The sequence below is a fragment of the Bubalus bubalis genome, chromosome 14, assembly GCF_019923935.1.
Source record: "Bubalus bubalis isolate 160015118507 breed Murrah chromosome 14, NDDB_SH_1, whole genome shotgun sequence".
NCBI classification, from domain to species: domain Eukaryota; kingdom Metazoa; phylum Chordata; class Mammalia; order Artiodactyla; family Bovidae; genus Bubalus; species Bubalus bubalis.
Genome location: NC_059170.1, coordinates 3,515,056 through 3,540,679, shown reverse-complemented (window position 1 = coordinate 3,540,679; position 25,624 = coordinate 3,515,056). Strand labels below are relative to the sequence as shown.

Genomic DNA, 25,624 nt, shown 5'->3' with positions numbered 1-25,624 from the left:
ACAGTGGTTTTCAACTGACAGTGATTTTGCCCCTACCCAGGGCACACTTGGCAATGGCTGGAGCAGTTCTGGTCTGCACAGCTCCGGGAGAGACATGTGCTGTCTCTTTTTGTGGACCGAGAGCGAGCAGGGATGCAGCTAAACGTCCTTCAGTGCCTATGGCGCCTGCCGTGCTAAATACACATCTGCTCAAGACATCGGGAATTCTGAGGGGAGAAATTCTGGGTTAGAGGAATCACAGAGGACTGGCCCGTTGCATCATCTGAGTTTAACTCTGGGGCAGGTGGTGGCAAATAGAAATGCATGAACACTGTACCCAGATAGCCAAGTGGGTAACCACGGAGAGTCATAGCTGCAGTTCAACATGGCTTTGAGTTTGATCTCCTCATGTGTTCCATGGATCCACACCTTTGTCGATAAGCTCATCTGAAAGCAAGACAGAAGTTAGGTTGCTAAAATTCTTGTTATTTTTACAGGCATTCTACAGCTAAAAGCCATCAACTGTCAACCATGATGAGCAATTTCTGTTCAAAATGATGAACTTCTGACAATTACCACGCGTCTTTATTCCTTCGGCATGTTTTCAGAATTATTGCTTTCATTATGGAGCAAAACTTGGGCCACAGCAACACACTCCAGAAAACAGCACACCAGTCTTTGTGATAAGAGGGGAGCAGTAGATAAGAACAACCAACCACGGGCTCAGGGGAGAAGTCTTTGTGGGCCGGAGTGAACGCCTGAATCAGATGCAGAGCACGCCAAAGCCACCGAAGCAACACATATCCTATACACCTTGGGATAAATGTTGACTCTGTGGATTTCTGTTTGTTTGTTTAAAACCAATCACTTGATATGTTCTCATCAGCTATGCGAGAGATTGCTATCATGGATAATGAAAACAAAATGACAGGCAGATAAATTTAGTTACTGTTTAAGAAATCTTGTAAGGTATTCTCAATAGTACAAAGATAAGGAAATCGCATAATTGAAAGAGCTGAAAACAGCATTAGCACGAGAGCATATAAGGAGAGCAAGGAAATCAATTGCAGAATGTAGGCAAGAGGCTCCGATAAGGCCGATTCTCCTTTCAGTGAAGAAAATTGCCCACTATGAAAGTCGCGCGGCCTAGCCTAGTGTTTTTCAACCTAGACTGCACAATCAAACCTCCTAGATAGCTTTAAAAGCTCGAATGTCCACGGTATATTCCAGACCAATGCAGTCTGAACCTCGGGGGTGGGATCAGGCAGCAGCATATTGTAAAGCTCCTTGGATGGCTCCAAGGAGCAGCCACATTTGAGACCCCCTATAGGAGAAGGCAATGGCACCCCACTCCAGTACTCTTGCCTGGAAAATCCCATGGACGGAGGAACCTGGTAGGCTGCAGTTGATGGGGTCACTAAGAGTAGGACACCACTGAGTGACTTCACTTTCACTTTTCATGTACATGCGTTGGAGAAGGAAATGGCAACCCGCTCCAGTGTTCTTGCCTGGAGAATCCCAGGGACGGGGGAGCCTGGTGGGCTGCAGTCTATGGGGTCACACAGAGTCGGACACGACTGAAGTGACTTAGCAGCAGCAGCAAGTACTCCTTCCCTCTCCCCACTAATGTGGGGATGCCTGTGGTACAGGGTGTCTTGGCTTGGCTCATAACATATCTTGTTGCACTTAAACCTTGGGGCTATACAAGCAGGTCCCTTAGTGAGGATTGGTGGCAAAGGCATTGGGACAGTGTTGTGAGCCCAATGGCAGAAATGTCCTGTAGCAGCAGTGACCATGGCACTTGGAGACTAGTGTCTCAACAAGAGTTAAAATTCCTCTGGAGTGACCTTGAAGTGGTTCCTCTGACATAACTTGGTTCCTACTCATTTTTCCAGCCTTCTTGTCTTTGGGGGGACTTCCTGATTTCCTGCCAACAAATAAAACTTCTGCTAAGTTAACCAACCTTGGTTTCTGTTGCTTGGAGTCAAGAATGCTGATGGGTATATTTATTGAATGTTTTCCTTGAAATGGACAAATTTGAAAAAAAAAAAAAAAAAAAAACACAAACCTGTTTTAGCTTCATCCTAAGATAATGGACTTCCCTGGTGTCCCAGCTGGTTAAGAATCTGCCTGCAATGCGGGAGACCTGGGTTTGATCCCTGGGTTGGGAAGATCCCCTGGAGGAGGGCATGGCAACCCATTCCAGTATTCTGGCCTGGAAAATTCCATGGACTGTATAGGCCATGGGGTCGCAAAGAGTCTGAGCAACTCACTTTAAGTAATGATATCTATGGAATCCCTTTAGATGTGTTAGTTTTAATCTTTCTGAATATATTACATTTCTATGTGCAAACATTCCCACTGTGGCTGATTTCAAACTTACCTGCACAATCTCAAATGACTTCACAGGTTGCTAACAATTTGATAGTCAGCTTTCGTGAGCTGGGAAGACAAGGGAGAGGTGGCAGAGACCATGGGAGAAAGTTTCCTAAAAAATTCATCATTCTAGCACCAGGATGATGAGGAATAGATGTGGGACAGACGAAGCCAACAGATGCACCCTACTGAGAGTAAAGAAGCTTCAATTTATTTTGCTAAACACCTATTGAGATGTATTTCCATGAATGTGCTAGGAAGTAGGTTCTAGAAGAGAACTCACTGATCCGTCACCAAGTATTTATTATCCACCAAGGACAGAGCCTGTCTCAATCTGGGGGCACAGAAATGAACTCATCACCTAGCGTGGGAAGCTGACATGTCACAAGAGGTTGTAGAAGATATGGTAAGTGCTCTAATAGAGGACAGGTATTAGGGGGGGCAACCAGCAGTCCCTGTTTGGGGAGCGAAGGACTATAGAAAGTTTCAGAGAGCAGGAATTATCTGTGCTGGTTTTAGAAGGATGCACGGGAACGTGTCAGACAAAGGGGTGGGCACACCAGGCTAAGGGTTTGGAGTTTGCAGTCATAGGGTATGAAAGACCTCCAAGTGATTTCAGGTGAACTCAGGTGGGACTCAGGTGGGAAGCCAGGTCTTGCATGATGTGTTAAGGACGCTGGGCTGTGCTCCACTACCACCGAGAGCAGTCAAAGTGTTTCAAACAGGAAGAAAGGTCATGATCCGACTGGCATTCTAGAATGGCTGGGCATCTGTGTGGAGGACTGATCCTAGAGGAGTGAATCTGAAAGCAAGGAGATCAGCAGGGATTTCAGTGAGAGAAGGTGGGAGGAGCAAGCAGGGGAAACAGTCAACTTAGTGGCCGATTGGCTGTGAGGGGGAGGTGGATCCAGGAACTCACCCTTTCTGTCCAAGAGAAGCTTTAACTAACCCTTTGGGAAGGACAGGATTATATGCAGGAGAGAAACACAAAACCTACAAGCAAAGGAAGCAAGACCTTAGAAATAAAGTGCCTCACTGGTTTAATATTATCAACAAGGATGACTCATGATCAGGAAGAAGAGAGATCCACGTTGCTTGGCACAATTCAGAAAAACTTATGAATGTGGCAGAGACAGAAGGGTTCCATTAATAACAGGGCTTGCACTGGTCAGAGTGAAGCAGACGCTGTGGTCAGGCCCATGCCCACCCTCTCCTCACTTCTGGGCCCAGGGCTCATGGGATGGCAGCAAGGTTCCACCTCCCCGCCCCGTGCCCTCTCTTTTTCCTTCTGGTTGGCTTCACTCTTAGACAGATGTACCCCCTTTATCTGGAGAAAAAGAAAAGGTTCCCCTTTTTCTGGAGAAATTTCAATTTTTGAGATACTGCAAGTTTGAAAATATTTTTATTCCTGAGTAATAATTTGGCTAGTTATGAAATTACCAGAAAGATATACTTTCATATTAGTGTTTTGAAGACATGTATTGTGTTTCAGGTTTCATCATGGCTACTGTGATGTGTGATGATACTTTTAAAATCTCTCTGCAAAATTTTTAGGATTTGAAATTTTATGATGATGTAACTTGGTGTGGACTTTTCTCACTTTTGGAGCTGGGTAACTGATGGGTTCCTGAAGCTGGTCTTCTTCATCTTTAGAAATTTTCCTGGATAATTTATGTTATTTCTCCTTTTTCACTCCTAATTTTTATTGCTGTTGTTTTTTAAAAACATCTATTGTTTGGATATTGTATCTTTAATGTTCTTAATATTTTCTCTTAATCATCTCTCTCGCCCCCCCACCCCCCTTTGTTCTACTTTCTGGGAGAATTTTCACTATCATCTTCTAAACCACCATTTGAATTTTTAACTGTTGCACTCTATCCTTCAATTTCCAAAAGTTATTTTTTGTTGTATGCACTAAAGCTACAGCCCACTTTAGATATTTCAGAACACTTGATAATTTTTTCTTGCATGCCACGCAGTCTAGTTCCTTAGAGCTCCTCCTTTCTCCCGTTTGTTTACATGCCTGAATTTTATCGTAGAGGCTTTGCTCAAATACACGGTGATGCTTGAATGTTCATTTGTATTTTCAAGCAGGACTACCCGATGGCTCGGCAGCTGACACAGGAGATGCGGATTCGATCCCTGGGTTGGGACGATCCCCTGAAGAAGCAAATAGCAACCCATGGCAGTATTCTTGCCTGGGAAATCCTATGGACAGAGGAGCCTGGCAGGCTATAGTCCATGGGGTTGCAAAGAGTCCTAGGTTAATGAGAAGGTTCTGGAACCCAGTCAGTTATCACTTGGTTCATTCACTTGCCGTCTTTCAAAATCAGGCTGACATTTCTCCCCTGTCATTGTCTGTTCTTCCACTCTCTTTCTTTGTCCTTGTGGAGTTTATAACTCCTGAGTCCCTTTACTGTCATGGTAGCAAGGTTTTGAGAAGGCGAGAAGATAAACGGGTGAATTCAACCCGCCATTTTAAACCGGAAGTCCTTTAATATACTTTCTATTAATGTTTAACATGTCCATCCATTCCCCTGCTCTCTCGACTGCTGCTGCAGACAGTCAGACACCTTGATTGAGCTGTCCTTGATGGCTTTGTTCAGGTTTTTTCCTGTTGAGTATTTCACAAGGTCAGAATCCACAGCACTGAGGTCAGCTTCCCAAGAGCACAATCACAGGAGCTTTAGAAGAGCAACTTATTCCTTCTAACTCCTGCCGGTCACATCGTCACCCACTGTTTTCTAATGGAAACTGAGGGAAGGGGAAAATGGGGCACGATGGAAGAGACCCTACAGAGTTTTGTGACAGACCCTATACTCACACAAAAACGGCAAATGGGAGCCACAACATGCCTTTCCATTTTGCAGTTTTACTCTATCTTGAAATCCTTTTAATTTTCTGATAAATCCTTTTGAAAGATACTCATTCAAAAAATACTCCAACAGTGTAGAGGATCAGCATAAACTTCCCTCGTCTTTCTCCTCTAATCCTGCACCCCATCCTTTATGCACTTGGATTGTATCCTTCCCTTTGTATCCCTTCACACACACCTTCTTGTACTAGCATATGAGCACTCATTTATTCATTTAACAAGTAATTTTGGAGTCTCTCTTTTGTGCCAGGCATGGATATGGAGATGTAGGCAGTATGCTGGTGAGTGAGACAGGCCAAAGCCCTTCCCTTGTGGGAATCCACGCATTGTAGTGGATGTGTACATCTTTAACCAGCCAATACACCTTATATCCACAAATGTACAGACACTTTCTGGCTATATTACATATGGTGTTCTGTAAGCTACTGTTTTGTTTTTTTTTTCACTTATCATCCAGTATGTCTTTCCACATCAGTACTATAGATCTTTATTATTTTTAATGTGTGGTATCTCATACAAATTGATTATTTATTTAATAATAATCCTTTAGTTTTCTTCCAATATTCTGCTGTTACAAACAATGGATCAAGCATAAATTTTTGCAAATATTCCTCTATTGGTCAACCTTGAAGCATTTCTAGTTTTCTCTTTAAAAATCTTTAATCTTACAAACAACTTTCAAGATTGCCTTTGTACATTTAACTTTGTACCCCTGCGCAAGCATGTCAACAGTGTTATGTTTCTATAAAGAGAACACTGGGGTCAGCTGGAACAGAATCACACATTTTGAAAGCTATTGCCAAGCTGCCCTAAAAAAGGGTAAATTTATTAAAACTTCCACTAGTGTGAAGGAGTGTGTCCGGTTCTGAAAAAGGTGGTTTTGATGCATATAGTGATTTTTTGCATTTCCTTAGTTATTTTAAATTTGAATGAGGCAGGACAGTGTGCTTCCAGAAACTGCCTGATTTATACCACATGAGACTTCTTATCAGACACCGCAGCACTTACTCCTCTCTCAAAGCAATGTGGACACTGAACTCTTATCATTTTCCTTCCACTAGATCTTGAACAAACAAGCTAAAGAGATTTGGTCTCAGACCTATCTCTGAAGAAGTCATTTAATGAAAAAAAAAATAATTAAGAAAATCCCCCAACTATACATCTATGTATCATCTTCAATCACTTTTAATCCATAACAAAATGTTATCCTTCAGTTCTTATTTAGAAAAGCAAAGCAAACTTTATGTGTAAGGTCATCTCTATCTACTCTCCCAATGAGACTTCTCAAAGATCTCTGTGCAGGTTGTGGGATGATTTGGTTATAAATGAATGTGCATTACTAGACATGAAAACCAGAGACATCCAAATGTGGTGATTAGAACAGGCAGTGTTAGACATAACGATGAACAATGGTCGCTCACAGCAGCTTCCAGAAGTTATCTCCAATCGTCTACCTTCCTTTAGCTTAAGAGATTTTCTGTAGGGTTCACTCAAATCAGATCCTTGCTCTTTTAATCTAGTTCTCTCTAAGCACATGCAAATTGTGCTTGACTTAACCAAGCAACTCTGCTTTAATTTGCTGGCACGATGTGATGTGTAACCAAAATGGATTTTTGGGCTCATCGAATGTCTATGCTATATGGTTCAAAAGCAGAGTGACCTTTACAACCTGCATTGTGCACTGCAAATCTAAAACCAGAGTCCAAGATTGGAAATTCTCGCACGATTTTCCTTTCATTAGAGAAGAAAACAGAATTCAGCTGGACACATGCACTAAAATTAGATTCTTAAATAAACAGCCAAGGTCTTAATAATTCATGCAAAGACGCAGGGGAAAAATGAGGAAAATAATTGAGCAATGGCAGGCAAATACCCTGTCGTTTTGTACTGCCTCAAACTGCATCAGTACTGTATATCTCTGATATACAGGTTTATTAATGAAACAAAAAGGCATCTACTAGGGATAAATAATACATCATATGGAGTTCACACATTCTATGTATAATAGAGATCAGTGACACCTGTCAGTTCATTCTAAATCAGGTCATGCGCACTTCACTCAGTCCACAGTTCGTCAGTCTCTGCTTTCTGCTTAATAGATGTTGTGGCTTGCTGTGCTTTACAAGAAAGAAACACTGTAGAGAGGAACCAGGTGAGATACAAAGGTAATTACAAAAAACCGGCACGGCTCACTCCTCCTCCACAAAGGCAGCCTAAACAGTGATGTATTTGTACGGTGATCCTCACTAACATGGGCTCAGCTTAGTGATTTACTGAAAGAATTCAGCAGCCCCAGTAAGAAATGAGGACATTTTGCAAACTTTTTTTTCTTTTCAATTCCACAAACCCATTAGGATATTTATGACTGCGGATGAAGAAGAATTAGCATCATTAACATGAAGAGGTTGTCAGGGGGGTTACAGTAAGCCAGGGGTCACGGGATGGGGGGCAGGAAAGAAAGGTGTAATCCCAACTAAGACAGTAGATTGAATACAGGTTTCTAAAAAAAACAGAAACAATTAGTGGTATAACATAAATAGACATCATTAGCTGTAGTAATGTCTATGGCAAATAAATAACAGTTGAAAACAATAAAATTCCTGGTAATGCACTGTGTTGTAATATTGATGACAACATGTGGGAAGCCTCTGACAGCTGTTAAACAGATGTGGCAATTAGCAAACCTTATGGTCATGCCGGTAAGATTATTATGCAACACATTCTCCAGCAAAATTAGATGGTTTCTTTCTTTGTGTGGCTTTATCCACGTGGAGAGTGAGCTAGTCTAATGTTCCATTTAAGCAAAGTCGTTAGCTGATATCGCCTCAGCCACATACATATGCGAGTCTGTGTGTGCATACATATACATATATATTTTTTGATGTCTTCTGAAAGATTTAGAGAAATTCAGAATTTAAACAAGAACAATATCTATTCAGCTGTGTAGCAGATACTTCAATTATAATCGCTAATGGACAAATTGAGAGATAAAAAGACTTTTCTATCATGTTGAAATTCAATGAACAGTTTTCAATTAGGCTTAGGATATAAAAGGAAAAAAGAAAGCGCCTTTCCCTTGATGTTTAACATTGCCGAGAAAGATGAGAGGAACTCTGCTTTTTCATTATACTGAAGAGATGCATATAATGCCGCATATTTAAATTATAAATCAGGTCGCTATCTGCCAACTGAAAGCAATATCAATTAGAACTTAGGTGGATTAAGCTTTAAAATGCCTTATATTTAATGACAAAAGTATGACTGTTAATCTCCACAGCCATCAAAGGGATAATTTAAGGCAGCAAGAAATCAGAGAATGATGTCACAAAAATAGGCCCTTGCAGCTTTTTGGATGGTATTATCGTAATTAATGTACTTCGAATGACTTTTCTGTGGGTTATGGGCTTTCACAAAAGCATTTATTGCGGGCATAAAATATAAAACTCTAAAGAGTGGGTTTGACTAAGGTTGACTGGAGGGTCCTTACCCTTTCTGCTCAGTAATTCCTGTAAAATAATAGTTTCATTTACAGGCGCAATTTATAATGTTGAATTTATGCCAGTTCATCTGATATAAATCATGGTAATAGCATGATCTATTGTATGTCACTTGAGCGAATGCAAATTAAATATCGTTAAATTAAAGAAAAACTGTTAAAATAACATTAGGTTGTAACTAGAGCTGCTGGAATAAAGGAAATGTGGGGTTAAGGATGAAATTTCACTACTTAGGCCTCAATCTAATACTGGAATGTGTTGCCCAAAGCAAGTATACACACACAAATAAATAAATTAAAAAAAATGGGAATGTGGAATTAAGGACAAAGTAATAAATCCACTCCAGAGTGTTCTTTCATTTTAATTTCTAACCATGACTCAAAAATTAAATAGCTGTTTTTCTACTGGGTTTTCTCCCTGCAATTCTTTAATGTCTTATTCAGCAACTGGAAATGAAGTTTCTTTTTTAATTACTTGTGTTTTTGTTTTTGAGCCATAGACGTTCCTCCCCCCCAACCCCTCCCCGGATCATTTTCAACAAAGCTATTGTGTATTTACTCCTCCAGACCCCAGCCTCTAGAGCTGTTGACAGGCCTGGGGAGCTCAGGTTAGCTGGTTGGGCTGCTGCTGCTGATTCTTTTCACTGTTTTTACAGTAATACGCTGTGAGGCCAGATCAGCAGAGCCGAGTGCAACTTCAGTTCTTGAATGTGTTCTGGAAAGCCTAGGTCATTAATAAACAGAAATCATTAAAATGCATCTATCAGACAAATCTATTTCTTCCCACAAATCAGAATTCTCTTTATTCCATTTCAGAAGCTGATTACAACTCATGTTCAAAACAAACCAGAAGCATTGCGCTAAGATAAATACAGGGTGCAGGGGGAGGGGGGCGCCTGGAGGGAAGAGTGAGAGAAAGAGTGAGAGAAAGGCAGAGAGGAGAGAGGCAGGCTGAGACGACACAGGGAGCACAGGAAACATGAGTTCCCTTTTACTTAAAAAATATACCTTGCAAACCACATTATCGATGGATCACACTTGGCAAGGAACAAGTTGGAATTCTGGCGTGCGTGTGTTGTTTCACGTGTAACCCAGCACGCTGTCAGAACTCAATAAATGCTGACGGATGACAGGGTGACATACCCATTATAACGTCAATTAATTTGCTGTCAAGAAAAAGTGGGTCCTTCAAATTATCCAGCCATAATTGCCTTGGCTTTGCTAACTTCCCCCCCTCCATAACGGGTTATGTGAGTAGTTATCAACACATATGCCTCAGAAATATTCAATAAAAGGCTGCCATTTTTGTTTCCACATGCCATGATAAAAAAAAAAAAAAGATACAATGTATTGTGGTGACTGGTTACCTGTTAAGATGTGAATATGTGGTTATTCCTGGTAGACCAAGGAGGCAGTGTAGGGGTTGTAAAAAAAGAACACTTGCAGCTGTGCTGGACCAGCTGGGTTTGAGGATGAGCTGTAACATTTATTAAGTACTTATATGCCAGTGTGAACTAACCAGGACCAGTTCTAGAGTGAGGAAAGTGAGACATTCACTGTGGGTACAAAATTTGGGGGAGAGGGCACATCAAAAAAACTCAGGTATGAAGTTAACTCATTTTACACATTTTAAAAAAAAACAAAGTTAATATAAAATCCCAAATGAACAAAATATCAAAAATTTAAATAAAGACAGAATCATATTGAAACCTGAGGCAAATGTGCTTTTCCCATATGCATGCTTATATGTATCTTTTTAATTGTTATTTTTTCCCTCAGAATGTTAAAGTTGAAAAAAGTACTGAAAAATTGATAAGTAGGTGTATTAAAATGCATAACATTATTTTAAGTCTAAATATTTTATTTTTACCCCAAACAGAACTGATAATTTCACTTTCTCTTTGAATGGGTGCAAAACTATCTTTTTCAAAATCTAATTCTGAAAAAAGTTCAACTTCTAAAAAGTATATAAAAGCATACCTGTGGGAATGCATGTGTGTGTTTGTTTTGACTCAGGATCTAGTGTAGATTCACACAGAGCTGTTAGTGATCTTACTTCTTTGCAAAATTTTGATATTCAGTTCATCACGGATTTTTTTAACCTTGGTTTTTTTTTTTAAAGGTTGCACCAAAATATGATTGATGCTGATTACTGAGTTTTTTGGTGTCCCCTTAAATTCTATGCCTGAGGCAAGTGCCTCACCCACCTCTTTTAGTCTCAGACCTAAAGCACTTAACATTATTATTCATTTAGCCTTTCAATATGCCCAAGAGGTAGGCCTTATTATTATGCCTATTTGCAGGTGATGAAGCTGACTGATAGGGACTCTTCACCCCACTCCCCTATCTCCTAGGCATTCTGGGACTGTGCCCCAGGGCCTTCTCTTGTCCCCGGGGAATGGTCTATCTACAAGGGTGCAGAGGTGCTGCCCTGTCATTATCCCTGGCAGCCCTCCACCCCTGGAGCAGACGGTCAACATCCTTCACCTCCCCTTCCTTGCTAGACAGGATGGTGCTGGTGCTGAGGCTTACTTCCTGGAGGGCCTGGCAGGATTGGCCCAGCTGTCCCCAGGAGTGACCTGCTCCTTGATGGTTTCCATATTGGGCTCCCTCTCCTCCATGTCTTTGCTTCCTACATCCCAACCAGTGCTTCTGGGATCACTTTCCAAATAAGCCCTCAAAACCTGTCTCAGGGTCTGTTTTGGGGGAACCAACTTGAGATGCTGATGTACAGAGATGTTGGTTAAATAATTCAATGAGTTTACATATTTAAGATGAAGGCGGGGGAGGGTGGTGGGCGGGACCAGGAATTCACACCAATGGAGCTGGCCTCTAGAATTTGTCTTCTTACCCACACTCCACCAACAGTTTGGTGAATTCTGGCCTGTGGGCCAAATTTGGCTTACTGCCTTTTTCTGTCTGGCCATGAACTATGATTAATTTTACCTTTTACAATAATTAAAAAATAATAATAAAAAGAAAAATTATATTTTTGACATGGGAAAATGATATGAAATTGAAATGTCAGTCTATAAATAAAGTTTTATTGGCACACAGCCATGCCCATTCATTTACATATCGCCTGTGTATGTTTTCCAACTAAAGAGGCAGAGCTGAGTAGTTGTGACAGAGTCTGAATAGCTTGAAAAGCTAAAAATACTTAAAAACCTTTACAGAAGAAGTTTGCTGAGCCCTGCTCTACTGCCTTTCTATTCTAGCTTTGTAGCTTATTAGTTGGGTGGCCTTAGGTAAGTTCCTTTACTTCTCTGAGTCTCAGATTTTGTAAATATAAAATGAGATAAATAATTGCTCCCTTGCAGCACTTGTGAAGATTTAACATTTGAGGAAATACTTGCAAAGCTCCTAGCACACAGTTCACTTCGTGTAAACATAATTTCCATTTCTACCACAGAAAATTTTATGAAAATATTGTTATCTAAGTTTTCCCTCAGACTATGAAGGCCCTATTTGGTTAACCAGCAGATTTTTCTGGTGGGTTGGTCTGGAATAGTGTTTACATTCTACAGTTAATGGTGGGCCTAATTGCCTGTTAGCTGCAGATTCCTTTAAAGTTGGGCAAGACACAGGAAAGCAGAGAAAACAAATGCATAAAAACAAAGCAGCATGGAAAATGTCAGGGGTAGTATGTGAGAAACTGGAATCAATATTCAAAATGCATGCATGTCTCAATTTTTCTTTGTTACTGTGTCACTGTTTTGAAAAGTCTAAATTATGCTTGCAAAAACTTAACGTATGCATACATATGTATGAAAGTATACAACTTAGCAGGGATGAGACAGGCACACACAAGAGTAGGTTTTGCAAAAGCAAGTAGTAAAATTCACTTCCTTACACAAGTGGAGCAGTAGGTCACTGCAGCAGACCCTTCTCAGGGACATAACAGATGGGCGGGAAACGTCAAGGACGCTTCTGCTTTTCTCTTACATCCATCTCCTTTCCACATTCCTGCAGTCCAGGCTGCCTGCATCTCTTTCCTGGCTTATGGCTTCCCAACCTGGCCTCCCTCCTCTCCACTGGTTTTCAAATGGGCTGATTTTGCTTCCCAGGGGATTTTTTTTTTAATGATCAAGAGGATGCTTCTGATATCCAGTGGATACAGGTCAGGGATGGTGATAAAATCTTACAATGCACAGCACAGCCCCTCATCCCCAACAAAAAACTCTAGACCAAAATGTCAGTAGTGCCCAGGTCCCTGTTCTAGTCATTCCCCCACAATGGGTTTTCAATTCAGCAGCCAGAGTGATTTCTACTTTCTAAAATGTAAATCTGGGGAGTTCCCTGGTGGTCCAGGGGTTAGGACTCAGTGCTTTCATTGCTGTGGCCTGGGTTCAGTTCCTGGTTGAGGAACTAAGATCCCAGAAGCTACTCAGCTTGGCCCAAGAAAAGTACATGTGATCAGGTCACTTCCTTGCTTAAGACCCTTTATTGTGTTCTCATTGCTTGCAGGGTAAGACCTGAATACTTATTCATGATTATAAACCCCCCTCGCCTGTTTTTTCCCCTCATCTCTTTTCCCGTCCCACTTTTATTTTGTATATGCACCTTGTCCTTGCTCTCCTACAGACGTTTCATAAGCTGTTTCCAAAAGCTGAGTCACTGCTCCACAACCCTCTTCACCTTTTCCTGGCTGATTTCTATGCATTTGAGTGGTGTATATATCAACTTACAGGTTATCAGATATCAACTTACAGGTTAGCTACCCTGGACGGCAGCTACCATCTCTCCAACATGATCCTTAATCCCGTTCATTGTAATTGCTTGATCAATTATCTGCATTTCTATTTAGACTCAATGCTCTTCCAGGGCAGAGACTGTGTCTGTCTTTCTTACTATTACATGTGCCATGTCTGGCACACAGAAGACTCTCAGTAAATATTGATTGATGGATGGAGTGCTTATGCCCGTTTGTTTACATGAAACAGTCTATTTAGAATGTTGTTAAGATATTTCCAAGTATAGATAGTTCTGATAATTTATATTTCGGGATTGTGATAATACTGATGTGCCATGTAATTTTACCAACTGAAAACTAAACTAAGAAAAGGAAGTAGAAATCCAAAAGGTGGAATTTGAGCAATGTAAATTGATAGGCTATTCTAGGTACTTTGGAGAGGAGGGAGGAATATTGGTTAATTTAGTAAGTTTCAAAAATAAATTAATTTTAAAAATCACTCAATAATGGCTCATGTTGTTGTCAAGATCTATGGAAGGTCTATGACTTGACTTTGCTTGCGGGCTAAGAAGTTAGCCCGCCACAGTTTCATGGATGCTGGCAGAAGCCATAAGACGCGGGTCAGATACAAAAGGTTTTGTTACTCACAGCACAGCTGGAGGCATGAGCTTCCTCGTGTCTGTCCCCCTTGCTTGCAAGTCCCATGTGGATATTGTGGAGTGGCCTCAGTAGAATTTGCACACACTGCTGGTTTATGCTGCAGCTGAGGATCCCCATGTTTAAGAAACTTCCAATATTATACAGGGGCCATTGGCATATCTTCCCAAACTTTGCCTTAAAGAGAGGGCATTACCTTTTTATTCTCCAGATAAGGAACAAATCTGTTTTCTGCCCTGGAGGAAGACACTACTTCTAGTTTTCAAGGCTATATGCTATACAAACATCCTTGAGTAGACAGTCTGGGACAAAACCTGTCACAAGACATTGAAACACCATGGAGCTTCACCACCTCCGCCTGAGAGTCACCATGATGCACTGATCTGTTAATGCTTTTAGAATAAGCTTCAGAATCAACTTTTTTTTTACCCTTTGAAGTTTGAGGTAACATTTCCTTGTATATTCATTTGCATGCAAGATAGAAGGGATGAAGAGAAAATGTAGAAACACGCCTGGGTATTTTCTGTATTAAATTATTCTTGTACATGCATAGATAGAACTCCCTGGCAAACATTCACAAATGCATTTCTCTGGGAATGGCACCAGCCACCAAACCATCATGTCCTATTGATTCCATCTTCCAAATATTTCCTGAATTCACCCATTCGTCCTCACCTCCAATGCTGTCATCTTGCTTCAGGCTGCAGTTTTCTCTCTTGGGGTTAGAGCAACGGCTTCCTAAGTGGTTCTTTCCGTCTGCTCCAGCCACTGCTTAGCTAGTCTCTCAAAGCCTAGTTTTCTGATCTCTAAAGCAGGAATAGCAACATTCCTACCCCATAGAATTTTTTAAGAATTACATGGAATAAGGCAAGTCAGCCTGACAAGTACTGAGGCTGAACTAATGTTAGCTCTCATGATTTACTACTTCTATATGCACAGGCCCTGAATTCATATTCTCTAACTTTGATTTCTTACAACCATCATGTACTCTGAGGCAAAAAATCTTCAAAGTGAAATCACTCCTTATGAATGGAATCAAGTAAGGCCAAAGCATTTTCGGCTGAGAGCTGCTATGCAAAGAGAAGGGGGTTGAAATTGGGAGAAAGGATAAAATAGATCAGTTGATGCTTGCCCTTTGAGGAAATAGAATTTGAACTATTTTCCTGTTGTAAGGCAACTCCATGTAGCTGGGAATGTACATTTGCTAAGCACATCAGAATTCTAAAAAAATGATTTGAAAGCTTTTCTCTATTCTGTGATTAATTGAACATGTTTGGGCTGATACAGGAGGAATAAAATTACCACATCACTATATGTATGTGAGATAAAATATACGATTAAAAATATTTATTATACTGATGTGGAAAAGAATAATATGTTAAACAGATAAGCATGTAATAATGCATATTTTCCCCATAAAATTTAATTTATCCCTTGGGCTGGGCATAAACTTTCCTGTTGAACAACTTGCTTTCCAACTATAGATTGCTGAGCTAAACTGCTTAGTTTTACAGCAAATTGATCACTACTGTAATATTTCAGGAGCAAAATGATCCTCACCAGTCAGTTTGATTTCAAAGGCCAAAATTTATAGTTTTGTTCCTGATTTAGTGATAAGATTTTTTAACATATTGAGCATTTTATCACCCTCTATCAGGACATGGAGTTGAACTTACAAATGAAAAAAAAAAGCCAACAAAAGAGGAACCATAAATAATATACTACAGAATGACAGAAGAGTTTAATATTCCCTTTGGACCAGTGGGAAATTACTCAGATTTCTGTCCTTGTAAACATATGTCCTGGTCTCTATGGAAGATGTGTTATACAATCTTTATGCTCCTGAAAAAGTAGTCATAGACAAAGCTGAAACTCCAAACCACAAGGACTTTGCTAAAGCATAAAGGAAAGTTTATTATGTGTATGCTCCCCCATGTCTCTGTTCAACTTTATTCAAGGTAGATAAAATGTAGTTATTGGACACTTTGATATGTTGAAAATAGGTGCAGACATTTAATGATGGGAAAGTTCAGGACTCAGTAAAGATTGCTCTCTAGCTGGTAGCTTAGGATAGAAAACTATAAAATCAAATTATGATCATCACTGGAGTCAGGAGAAAAAAGCAGGGCCTGCTGAGCTCTATTTACTGAATTTTTGACTTCATTATACACCACCTACTTTTCAAGCACAAGGAACAGATTTTTGACAATCTCAGTAGATTTGCAAAGTAAACTATTTTGTGATTACTATGTGAATTTTTGGGGGAGACAAGTTTGTAAGGGAAGGGACTGGGGCTAGATGAAACATAAAATCATAAAGAATAAAAACAACCTGCTTGCACCACAATCTACTCACATGGATCTGGAATTTACCTTTTGAAGAGTTGGTTTGACATTAAAGCAGTGAAAAGAGATGTGGTTGTCTTGGTTTTTACCACTAAAAATCATTTTTTCCCAAACAACATTTCCATCACATAGCAGTGTCTACCTGTCTTGACCTAAGAGTTAAACCATTGATCTGAGGCTTAAATAGGATTTTGAGCTGCAATGGTCTATTTTATCACATGTTACTTATGTGTTGAGTCAGCAAGGCCAAATACACTTCTAGTAGACATCAAATCTAGACAGCTGGGGTCCGCAAGTTCTTTATTTTTTAGCCTTCACTCAGGTCTGTGTTTCAGAGGGAAGGGTCAACATTTTCTACCTGTGACATTAAGAATATCTATGCCTTGGACAGTGCCCTTGACTGGAAAATCTTGACGATGATTTTATACGGAATAGCAGCCCTTGGTCTGTCAAATTACACAGCTGCTGGCACTAACAGGATGCTTCCTCTTGGCATGCTTGTTAATATTTATAGAGTTCTTACTCTGTGCTTCGTTGCCTTTTGTTTGCTAAATATTGTTTTTTTCTTTTAACCATTCTGTAGCAGTAAGGTATTGCTATACAAGTTCAGTGACGTATACATAAGCATTTGTTATTCCTGCTTGAGGGTGGCCAGTTAAGTGGCCTTTGTCTGGATTGGTCCCATATCTGAGTGTCAGTTAGGGCCACTGGGTGATAGATGATGTGTCTCTGCTCCATGTCTTGCATCCTCTGGCAGGCAGGCAGGTCCTCATGATGGTGGCTGAAGGCCAACCAGGATACATCTGACTCTTGAAACCTAGACTCAAACTGCCATCATTGCCAACACATTCTATCAGCCAAAGGAAGTCCAAGGTCAACCCAGATATAAAGGATTCTTCTTCTTTACTGAGAAACACTGTAAAGTGATCTGGCAAAGGGTGTACATACAGAGATGAAGAAGAACTGGGGCCCGTAACTGAGACTGTTATCAGTTCAGTCCCTCAATCGTGTCGGACTCTTTGTGACCCCATGGACTGCAGCACGTCAGGCTTCCCTGTCCATGACCAACTCCCAGTACTTGCTCAAACTCATGTCTATCGAGTTGGTGATGCCATCCAATCATCTCATCCTCTGTTGTCCCCTTCTCTTCCTGCCTTCAATCTTGCCCAGAATCAGGGTCTTTTCAAATGAGTCAGTTCTTCACATCAGATGGTCGAAGTATTGAAGCTTCAGCTTCAGCATCAGTCCTTCCAATGAATATTCAGAACTGATTTCCTTTAGGATAGACTGGTTGGATTTCCTTGCAGTCGAAGGGACACTCAAGAGTCTTCTCCAACACAGTTCAAAAGCATCAATTCTTTGGTGCTTAGCTTTCTTTATGGTCCAACTCTCACATCCATATGTGACTACTGGAAAAACCATAGCTTTGACTAGATGGACCTTTGTTGGCAAAGTAACGTTTCTGCTTTTTAACAAGCTGTCTAGGTTGGTCATAGCATTTCTTACAAGGAGCAGGCGTCTTTTAATTTCATGGCCTGCAGTCACCATCTGCAGTGAATTTTGAGCCCAAGAAAATAAAGTCTCACTGTTTCCACTGTTTCCCTATTTGCCATGAAGTGATGGGACCAGATGTCATGATCTTAGTTTTTTGAATGTTGAGTTTTAAGCCAGCTTTTTCACTCTCCTCTTTTACTTTCATCAAGAAGCACTTTAGTTCCTCTTAGGTTTCTGCCATAAGGGTGGTGTTATCTGCGCATCTCAGGTTATTGATATTTCTCCCGGCAATCTTGATTCCAGCTTGTGCTTCATTGAGCCCGGCATTTCGCATGATGTGCTCTGCATATAAGGTAAATAAGCAGGGTGACAATATACAGCCCTGATGTACTCCTTTCCCAGTGTGGAACCAGTCCATTGTTCCATGTCTGGTTCTGTTTCTTCTTGATCTGCATACAGATTTCTCAGGAGGCAGGAAGGTGGTCTACTATTCCCATCTCTTGAAGAATTTTCCACAGTGTGTCGTGATCCACACAGTCAAAAGCTTTGGTGTAGTCAATAAAGTAGATGTTTTTCTGGAACTCTCTTGCTTTTTCTATGATCCAATGGATGTTGGCAATTTGATCTCTGGTTCCTCTGCCTTTTCTAAATCCAGCTTGAACATCTGGAAGTTCTCAGTGCATGTACTGTTGAAGACTTGCTTGGAGAATTTTGAACATTAGGTTGCTAGTGTGTGTGAAGAGTGTAATTGTGTGGTAGTTTGAACATTCTTTGGCATTATCTTTCTTTGGGATTGGAATGAAAACTGACTTTTTCCAGTCCTCTGGCCACTCCTGAGTTTTCCAAATTTGCTGGCATATTGAGTGCAGCACTTTGAGACTATCATATAGCTCATTAATCCTGACCATCATGCTATGAGTTTAGGTAGTGTTATTATTCCCATTTTGCAGCAGAGGAAGTTAATGCCTAGGATGCTTAATTAATGCAATAAACAGAAAAAAAAAAACCTCCAGCTGGAAATTGAGAGAGAATCTGGGCGCTTGTTGCTGCACTAGGGAATTTGGTTGTAACAAACAGAAAACCTGTAGCTTGTCAACTTTAGTTTTTGAAAATCTCACATCACCATGGTGGAGTGGGTATCAATTTTAGTTTGCAAAGTGAAATGCACAATGGAACTGTATTCTCTGGATTTCGACCTAATTGTTAACTTGGAGCTCCCATTCTGCTGAATTGTTAAACTAAGTTCTTTCTGCAGATTACCTTCTGTCCTGGAGATTTGTTATTGTTTCTGGTTGCTGAGTGTCTGTCTTCTCTTCTCAAGTCTGAGGAACCCTCATGTTTACGAAGCTGAGCTCACCTCCCACTTCTGATGAGGGAACAGCACTAGATGAGTGCTTCCCCAGCCTCCTTGCAGGTTCCAGATTCTGTTGAGAAGCTTGTGAAAGGAAAGACTGCACAGGATCCATCTGACTGTAGTAAAAGCAGTGGTCATATCTAAGTAGAGGTAGAAGCTATTCTGACATCAGTGTCTGATGTCCAGCACTGTTTAAACTACAGTGTCTGTGCCCAGTGCTGGCCGTAGGATGGGTCATCTTGGGACCAGCATCACAGTTCAGTTTTAGGTTTATTCTGACTGCGTACATGTGTGCTCAGTAGCTCAATCATGTCTGACTCTTTAGACCCCATGGACTGTAGCCCACCAAGCTCCTCTATCTGTGGGATTTCCCAGGAAAGAATACTGTAATGGGTCGCCATTTCCTTTTCCAAGGGATCTTCCCAACCCAGGGATTGAAGCTGCATCTCCTGCGGCTCCTGCATCAACTGGCAGCTTTATTTATTTATTTATTTTTTACCACTGAGCCACCTTGGAGGCCCTTCAGAACTTTTGAGAGATTCTGTGAGCTACAGTGGTTGTGTTAGTTGCTCAGTTGTGCCTGACTCTTTGCAACGCCATGTACTGTAGCCCACCAGGCTTCTTTGTCCATGGGATTTTTCCAAGAATACTGGAGAGGGTTGCCATTTCCTCCTCCAGGGAATATTCCCAACCCAGGAATTGAACCTGCATCACCTGCCTAGCAGGTGGGTTCTTTACCACTGAGCCACCAGGGAAGCCCATTTTGTATTGGGGTACAGCCAATTAACAGCACTGTAACAGTTTCAGGTGAACAGCTGAAGGACTCAGCCATACTTAAGCATGTATCCATTCTCCAAATTCCCCTCCCATCCAGGCTGCCACATAACATTGAGCCGAGTTCCCTGTGCTACATGTAGGTCCTTGCTGGTTATTGATTCTAAATAGAGCACAGTTTAAATGTCCATCCCACTTGCTGCCTCTCTAGTGGGCTATATGAAGTGAGGTATAGGCCTCCCACCTCTGCGACACCACAGGACCACCCTTGTCTCTTTTGCTTAAATTCATCTTCTCCAGCCTGGAAGGAGTCTCCTCCCATTCTGGAGAAACGCCCTTGCCTACATATTTCAACCAATATATTAATACTTTGGGTTTGTTTTCTTTCTTTTGTTTTTTTCCTTTTAGTAGAAAAATTGGTTTGTTTTCAAACCTATTTTAAAAGTCACATTTGTTAACTGCAGGATTTTGAGAAAAGAGAGCCTGAAAACCTTGAGGACAATTTGTGTTCTGTCCCGACCTGTCGACTGCAGATCCGCTGATCTGATTAAAAGTGAGGAAGCCAGTGAGGCAATGCAGGGAGAAAATTCTCCTTTTCCAGAGGGTGACATCTTGCAGGGTGTACGTCGGGACCGCTGGCGGAACTGGTCCACTATTTTGACCTCACGCCCCGACATTTATGCCTCTTCCTGTTCCAGAGAACCTATGTTCCTGCTGAACCAAACCATCACGTACAAAACCCATCCACAATTCCCAGGAAATAAAAATAGAATCTGGGTAACAAAGTCTTACCTTTTTTGTCATCCCTTTATGCTTCCTCTGGTGTCACTGGCTCACAGGCTGCTGCACGCAGAGGCCTTGAACCCAGTCACTGAGACCAGAGCTCCTGGCTCAAAATGGCGGCCCCGGCCCCTCCGCCTGGGGCCGTGCGCAGCGGCGCGGCGCTCGGCGCTCCGTCCAAGATGGCGGCGGGGCTGTGAGCGGAGGCTCCGCGCCTGCGCTGTGAGCTGAGGCTCTGCGCCTGCGCTGTGAGCTGAGGCTCTGCGCCTGCGCTGTGAGCTGCAACCTTGAGCCCCGTAGCCAGCCCGCCAGAGCTCAGCCTGCTCCCCTCGGCTGGTGAGACCTCACAGAGCAGCCCGGCCCACTGCCTCTCCGGCAGGCCCACTGCCTGTCTCTATAGCGGGAACTCCAACCCCTCCATGCCTTGATCAGACCACGAGGCTTTCCTCTGCATCTTGACTGAGCTTGTCTCCTTCCATTGTCCCGAGTGTCACAGGGCAGGAGGACACTTGAGGTAGAAGTGACTCCGGAGGGTCGTAACAAAAGCAGATAACGTGTCTCCAGTATCTCTTTGCTCCCATATTTCTCTGCACAATTGTTTTCTCTGTCTGATGTGTTCCTTGTTTACTGGTTCTTAGAGACAAAATCCTAACTACCCTTAAGAAGAAAAGCAGGGATGTGTCTGGCAGTGGAGCGGTTGACTCCCCACTTCCACTTCAGGGAGCACAGGTTCCATCCCTAGTGAGCGAACTAAGATCCCACAAGCCAAAAAGAAAAAGAAATGGAGATGGTGTGGGAATGCATATCAGGAACTATGTAATGTTTTAATGTCTTTGTGTGCTGATATATTGTAACTAGACTTATTTTGGAATTCACTTTGAAATATATAGATGTATCAAATAGCTTTGTTGTATAACTGGAACTGATATAGTTATCAAAATAAACTCAGAAAAAGAGATCTTTTCTCTTTCAGGAAGGGTTGAGGGGAGGGGGAATTGAATGAAGACAGTTGAAAAGTACCAACTTTCAATTGTAAGATAAATAAGTACTAGGGACATTTGCCAACAAAGGTCCGTCTAGTCAAGGCTATGGTTTTTCCAGTGGTCATGTATGGATGTGAGAGTTGGACTGTGAAGAAGGCTGAGTGCCGAAGAATTGATGCTTTTGAACTGTGGTGTTGGAGAAGACTCTTGAGAGTCCCTTGGACTGCAAGGAGATCCAACCAGTCCATCCTAAAGGAGATCACTCCTGGGTGTTAACTGGGGGGACTGATACTGAGGGTGAAACTCCAATACTTTGGATGCAAAGAGTTGACTCATTGGAAAAGACTGATGCTGGGAGGGATTGGGGGCAGGAGGAGAAGGGGACGACAGAGGATGAGATGGCTGGATGGCATCACTGACTAGATGGACATGAGTTTCAGTAAACTCCGGGAGTTGGTGATAGACAGGGAGGCCTGGCATGCTGCGATTCATGGGGTCGCAAAGAGTTGGACACGACTGAACGACTGAACTGAACTGAACTGAGGGACGTTCAACATTGATAAGTATAATTAACACTGCTGTGTGTTTTATGTGAAAGTTGAAAGTAAATCTTGAATTCTCATCATATGGAAAAATATATATATTTTTATTTCTTTCATTTTGTATCTGTATGAGATGATGGATGTCATTAAACTTACTGTGGTCATCATTTCATACTTGTAAGTCAGTCAATATGCTTTACACCCTAAACTTGTACAGTGCTGGGATATGTCAATTATATCTCAATAAACACGAAAGGAAAAAAAGAAACGAAGAGAGGGAATCCCCACTGGGAGGTATGGCTACTGTTTGAATAAATGTTTTGAGAAATAGTTTGGCCATTTGGGGGAATTTCTATAGACAGAGTCCTTATTTTATGGGTGCTTGTGTTTTGATAGAATAATTTATTGAAAACTTGAGATTCTGAAACTCTGCAGTATCATCATACTGTTCTTCAAGGAGAAGATGCATTTCCTAAGGCCTTTCTTCCCTGGATCTCTGGGTTCTTATTAACCTCACTTGTTCACTGGTTTAGTAACAGGAATGGGTGCTTCTCAGGTGGCACTTCTGGTAAAGAACCCACCTGCCAGTGCAGGAGATGTAAGAGATGTGCATTCGATCCCTGGGTCGGGAAGATCTCCTGGAGGAAGACATGGCAACCCATTCCAATATTCTTGCCCGGAGAATCCCCATGGACAGAGGAGCTTGACGGGCTACAGTTATTAGGGTTGCAAAGAGTTGGACATGACAGAAGCGAATTAGCACGCATGCATGGGTGCAGAGGAGAAATTTTCAAGTTCCCAGAAATAAATGGAATGATAATCTTAATGTCATTTTAAATTTAAGTGGGCTAGAAATTACCTATGGGAATTTTGTCCTCTTATACTCTCTCTCTTCTCTTTCTTTTATCTTGAAATGGTAGTTTTCAAGGATGTCTTCATTCTTTCAAGGACGTTTATTGAGAATTTACCATGTGTAAGACATTATGCTAAGCAGTGGCTTTATGTATATAATAGAACATTAAACAGGTTAGGAATAATGGGGTGTAAACATAAAGCAATTTTATTTTATCTCCCTCTATCACTTAAAACTTTATTGAGCTGGGAGGGGTTTTCCTCTGCTCTTAGATGATTTTTCTTGATCATTTATGTTAATAGAAACTTCTGCAGTTGCTCTAGGTTACTAAACACAGTTTTAGTTCCAAAATTAGAATTTCTTTTTACTTCAACAGAATCTGTTTAATTGTATCTTTTAAAATTTTTTATTGAAATATAGTTGATTTACAATGTGTTCATTTCTGCTGTACAGCAAAATGAATCAGTTATTGCCGGGGACCAGCCCCGGCTGATCCAGGGTATTCGAAGGAGAGACGGCTAGGCGAGGGTCGGGGAACAACTGCTTAATTAAACGTTAATTAAGGAATAGAATAAGGATAGCTCAGTGAGGAAAATTCAGTGGAGAAAAGAGGCTGAGTAGCTTGGTTTACGCGGGGGACCAATAAAACTTCAAGACAAGAAGCTTGCACCACTTACGTAGGCCGCAGGCGTCCTTCCGTTCTCCCGAAGGAGAGGAGACACTGAGGCCTCCCCGGTCGGATCTTAGAAGCCCAGGCATAATTAGTAAGCATGGTGGGTTCCGCGCTCCAGATGGAGACTCAACCAGAGTGAGAGAGAGAGAGAGACATGGGGAGACCAGTCTTTCGAGGAACTGATCCCAATTCTTTATTTTCCATGGTCTACTTTTATACACCGAGGTGTTATGCAAAAGTCACGCGGGGTCAGCAGTCCTGACTTTTATCAAAGTCCGGTGCTTCATACAAATGTATACAGAAGTCTTAGGGGTGTTACATCATCTTCTGGCCAGGGGGCCTGCTGACAATTTACGACCCTCTCCTTGTGACAGCGGTCAGTCAACCAGGACACTTATTTCTCCAGGGGTGATTATTCTTAAAACAGACGCCACCCAAATAAAGTTACATTCCTATAGGGTGAGGGTGTAGTGGGTTTTAGTTAAGGAAAGAATTTACTTAGCCTAAGGTCTAACGTGATTAATATCAAAGGTTAATACTTATTTCTTCTATATATTCATTAATGTGTATAAGGGCAGGGGATGTGGAGACTTAGCAGTAAACATTGGCTCAACAAATGAAAAACCCTTCACCAATATGATTTCTAATTAGCCCATTATACTTATACTAATAATTTTCTAACTTTTCTAAGGAACCTGTTTTTAGAAGGTTTAAAGCATCTTGTGCCTCTCATGGTTGGGAGGCTGTGAGCAATCACATGTGGCCGGACAAGCCTGTCAGGCAGGCTAGAGAACCTTCAGAGGAGTTTGTAGGTTAAAACACTCTTGTCACGCCCAGGGGTTTTTATCAACTGGAGCTTTAAGTTAACTCCTTCTCCGAAAGAGGTGGTGGGGGACAGCCCCCCGTAAAGTCAGAGGTGTAGGTGAGAGCACAAAGTAGTAAAGTAGGCAGGCTCTGGTTATGGGGGTAGATGCTCGAGGATTTCCAGGGGGACTCCTGAGGCTCGATCCCGCCTTTGCGTATGTCGAGCCTCCTTCCTCATGACCTTTGCCATGGGCGGAGTGCCTCATGCCGGCCCCCAACAAGTTATACGTATACATATACCCACTCTTTTTTTTTTTGAAAGACTCTTTTGCCATATAGGCCATTCAGAGTACTTGAGATTCTGAAACACTGCAGTATCATCATACTGTTCTTCAAGGAGAAGATGCATTTCCTAAGGCCTTTCTTCCCTGGATCTCTGGGTTCTTATTAACCTCACTTGTTCACTGGTTTAGTAACAGGAATGGGTGCTTCTCAGGTGGCACTTCTGGTAAAGAACCCACCTGCCAGTGCAGGAGATGTAAGAGATGTGCATAGAAATTACCTATGGGGATTTTGTCCTCTTATACTCTCTCTCTTCTCTTTCTGTTATCTTGAAATGGTAGTTTTCAAGGATGTCTTCATTCTTTCAGGACGTTTATTGAGAATTTACCATGTGCTATCCTTGAGGAGGGCATGGCAACTCGCTGTAGTTTTCTTGCCTGGAAAGTTCCGTGGACAGAAGAACCTAGTGGGCTACAGGCCATAGGGTCGTAAAGAGTCAGTCACAACTGAAGCGACTTAGCATGCATGTATGCACCTGTGCTATACAGCAGGTTCTTATTGGTTTTCTATTTTGGCTATATTAATAACAATGTGTATATGTCAATCCCAGTTTCCCAGTTTATCCGCCCCCATCCCTTGGTGACCATGAGTTTGTTTTCTACAT

General features: G+C 41.6%; 1 long non-coding RNA gene across 4 annotated transcripts in view; it reads right to left on the bottom strand.

Moving 5' to 3' along the window:
• Window positions 1-21,066, bottom strand: part of LOC102398520 — a 28,097-nt gene extending 7,031 nt beyond the window's left edge. Inside the window, exons 1-2 of one of the 4 annotated variants that reach the window (XR_006544270.2) lie at window positions 20,836-21,066; window positions 317-426 (exon numbers count right to left, since the gene is read on the bottom strand). This is a non-coding gene — a long non-coding RNA (uncharacterized LOC102398520). The remainder of the gene's footprint in view (window positions 1-316; window positions 427-20,835) is intronic. The other 3 variants (XR_006544269.2, XR_006544271.2, XR_326360.4) reach the window with 3 other exon arrangements.
• Between the last annotated feature and the right edge of the window lie 4,558 nt (window positions 21,067-25,624).